We start from the raw sequence: 4,221 nt of genomic DNA on the forward strand, positions 1-4,221 counted from the left end.
TATGGAATATAATGATCAACATAAACTGATGAACAAAAATAGATCCAGAGACATAGAAACACTGAACAGACTGTCCAACCTCAGGGGGGGGGCGGGGCTGGCAGGTAAAAGATCAACCAAAGGACTTGCATGCATGCATATAAGCATAATTGATGGACACAGACAGTAGTGGGATGAGGGCATGTGCTGGGGGCAATAGTGATCAGGGAGAAGTCAAAGGGGGGAAAGGAAGACGTATGTAATACTTTCAACAAAAAGAATTTTTTTAAAAAAGAATAAATGCTTTTAAAGAATATAATAAATAAAGTAAGTAAGTAATTACCTTCTAAACCCTCCACCTTTTACTACCATTATCCTGGAGTTAGGACTTCAACATATGAATGTTAGGGGAACACAAACATTCAGTCTATAACATGTATGTATCTGGCACTACATTTCAGTTGGACTGCACTACTATAGAATCTTGATTTTTGGCTATGAAATAGAAAAGTTTGACAAACTGCTATCTGGGATTTTTCTTTAGAGATCACTCCTGGATATGATTCCATCTCCCACTTGAAGCCCTGCTGAGGATGATGTCATGTTGTCTTTACTGCTTATTTCGCCTTAAACATCTGCTTTGTACTGTTAATTGCTTTTTCATGAGCATAGAAAATCAAAGACAGTAGCTAATGAGATAGAGAAGTGTCACCTAGAAAAGATTGGTCAGACACCCCATCATATCCCCAAGGGGAGGCACTGCCTCGGTGAAATTATTATACTTCAGGGCTGAGTCATAAGGGAATGAGAATCTGGTTGGTCAGCATACAGATAGCAAATATTGGGTGTTGATTAAGGTATTTGAGGTACAAACAACAGAAACTTAATCATAAATAAGGGATCAACTACAATTATAGGAGGGAGACCACAGATTTGGCAAAAGCTGGACAACTGGGTGTTAGGAGGGATAGGACCCAGTGAAACCACAGGGGTTCTGCAGCCAGCACCCAGGACCCATCGCACAGGGTATTGCCACCCTACCGTTCCACTATGTGCCTTTTGCTTTTTCAACTTTGCTCAATATTCAAATGACCAGAAGAGAAAAACTTGACTTTGTTTAGCTTAGGTCATGGGCCCACCCACTCTTTAGGCCCTGGGAGTGGGATTCTGATTGCCAGCTCCCCAAGAACTGTGGGGCTTAGGTTTGGGTGGCTCTACAAAGGAAGGAGGTTATGGCAGAGACAAGGCTTTGTGTTCACAAAATCCTGTTATCTTTTCCTCTTTGTGGACACAAAGGAAGACCTTATTTCCTACCTTCCTCTTCAGTGAGGTTAAGGTCAATGGGATGCAGGTGGGAGTGATGCTCTCTAAGCCTGTGTAGACATAAAATCTGCTTCAAGCTTAGAGGTATATGTTTAAGAAAATAGTATTATAGGCTGGAAGGAGCCTGGAAGACTGTTATAACTTAAGGGAGAGATTATAGAGAGCTTACAATTTACATCAGACTGTGATGTCATCCTATCTAATAAAAGAGAAACATGCAAATTAACCATCACTCTGCTATGCCCACAAGCCACGCACACCAGCCAATCAGGAGTGAGTATGCAAATTAACCTAACTAAGAGGCCGGTGGCCACGGAGCTGGAGCGAACAGGAGGCTTGTGTTGCCCCTGGCGATGGAGGAAGCCAAGCTTCCAGCCTGCCCTGGCCAACCCTGGCCTCCACTCAAGGCTACAAAGTTTCAATTATAGAAGATAAATAAATCTCAGATACCTGCTTCCCTCTGCTCAAGGAGGCACTGAAAAAAAACAAAAGAGGGACTGGGAGCTTGGCTCGCCAGGTCTGTGGTCAGCCTGCAAACAGCCATCAGCCCCTCACCCAGACTGGCCAGGCACCCCAGTGGGTACCCCCACCCTGAAGGGGGTGTGGCCAGCTTGAAAACAGCCCTCAGCTCCTCACCCAGACTGGCCACGCCCCCCCAGTGGGGATCCTCGCCCCATGGGGGCATGGCCATCCTGCAAACCACCACAGGCCCCTCACCCAGGCCACCCACGCCCCAAGGGAACCCCCACCCTGATCCAGGACACCCTTCAGGGCAAACCAGCCAGCCCCCACACATGCACCAAACCTCTATCTTCTATACTAATAAAAAGGTAATATGCTAATTAGACTGGGAGACCTTATGGACGTTCTTCTGGACAAAGCCATGGTGGCGGGGCCGAGGTAGAGGAGGTTAGAGGCCAAGAGGGGAGGGCAGTTGTGGGTGACCAGACCAGGATGGGATGGTAGTTGTTGTTGATCAGGCTGATGGGGAGCCGGGCCATTGGGGCTAAGCAGACCAGCAGGGGGGCCAGTTGGGGGAGAGCAGGCCATCAGTGGGGGTCAGTTGGAGGCGATCAGGACAGCGGGGGGGGGCAATTTGGAGTGAGCAGGCCAGCAGGGGGGCAATTGGGGGCGAGCAGGCCGGCAGGCAGAGTGGTTAGGGGCAATCAGGCAGGCAGGTGAGCAGTTAGGAGCCAGTCCTGGATTGCGAGAGGGATGTCCGGCTGCCTGTTTAGGCCCAATCCCTGTAAACCGGTAGTAGGACATCCTTTGAGGGGTCCCAGATTGGAGAGGGTGCAGGCCGGGCTCAGGAACACCCGCTTCCCCTGCACGAATTTCATGCACTGGGCCACTAGTTAAGAAATAAAACTTTATCTGAGATTCTAGGGTTGTGTGATGGCAGCTGGCATAGTTACCCTGAGTGGTGTATGGTAAGGCACCATTGTAGTTTCACCACAGTAACCAGAGTAACAATGAAAGCAGGACTTTCAGAAGATTAGTATGGCAGTGTGACAAGGATCTGAGTGGAAGAGAGAGTCTAGACATGGGTAACCCAATTAGATATTCTCGTTGTAATTCAGTTATGAAGTGATAAATCTTGGAGTAAGGTGGTATCAGTGGAAATGGCCAAGAATGAATCCACACCACTTTAAGACAGACATTCCACAATTAACAAGTCAGCTATGGAAGCAGAATTCAAAGCTGTTCCAAGCTCTAGAGGGTCTAGAACAGTGTTTTTCAGCCTTTCTAATGCTGCAACCCTTTAATACAGTTCCTCATGTTGTGGTGACCCCCAACCATAAAATTATTTTCATTGCTACTTCATAACTGTAATTTTGCTACTGTTATGAATGGGAATGTAAATATCTGATATGTAGGATGTATTTAGGCGACCCCTGTGAAAGGGTCGTTCAACCCTCAAAGAGGTTGCGACCCGCAGGTTGAGACCCGCTGGTCTAGAACAATGAAGTCCTCACTGGAACAGAACTGGTCTAGAAATGAAGTCCTCACTGGAACAGAAGCCTTTAGAGATACAGGATTTGATGTGACAGTCTCAGAGGGACAGTTTGTAACTAGAAGAGTACATCACAGCTGAGTGGCCAGAGGTCAGTCCCTTTATAAAATGAGATTTAAAGCACATGGATGAAAAAGGAAGTTATATTAGCTAGCACATTTGCTATAGTCATAAAAACCAAAATATGGCGCTTTTTTTCACTTTATTAGTACTTACAAAATAAAAACAACTTATGAAAATATTTCCCCTTTCAAGATAAACTACAATCTTTGCAAAAAATACACACCCATAATGGTTACAATACATATCCTTATATATACCTTGGACATTATAAAAGTATTTAAGAATCACACCCTATAACAGTTGGGAGAAGAAACATTTCCCCCAACCTTGGTCATATATTGTGACATTCAAGTACTTAAACTACATTGTTGAAATAAAATGTCTAGTTTCCAGGACCAAAGGGATGTAACTTTCGAGGCCCCATAGGTTCTTTTATTTGTGCAAGGTCAAGAACCAGGAGAGGGTTCCCTGAGCATTAATTTATCTTAGGTAGGTCAAGCTGTGGTTTATTTTATCATGGAACTAAGGGGGTCGGGAGGAATAAGGCCATGGAAACTCATCTCAGGCAGGTCCCCTCCCTAGCATTCCTATCTATGTAGTGTGGGTCCTACAAGAGGATTTTTAAACCTTGAGCTCTAAAATGCTGATTCTATAATTATCTAAGATGCTTGCAAAATGATATTTTTGCAAGTCTAAACTCCTATATTGTGAATTAGGATGAAGTTATGATAGTGTGACTTCTCTAAATAGACTTTATTTAGGACTTGTTAGGTGGGGAGCATTTAGAACGATCAGTAAACCAAAAATTCCCTCTTGGAAGTATTGAAGATCCTTTCTTTCTA

This window comes from Myotis davidii, unplaced genomic scaffold (genome assembly GCF_000327345.1).
Source record: "Myotis davidii unplaced genomic scaffold, ASM32734v1 scaffold271, whole genome shotgun sequence".
Taxonomy (NCBI): Eukaryota; Metazoa; Chordata; class Mammalia; order Chiroptera; family Vespertilionidae; genus Myotis; species Myotis davidii.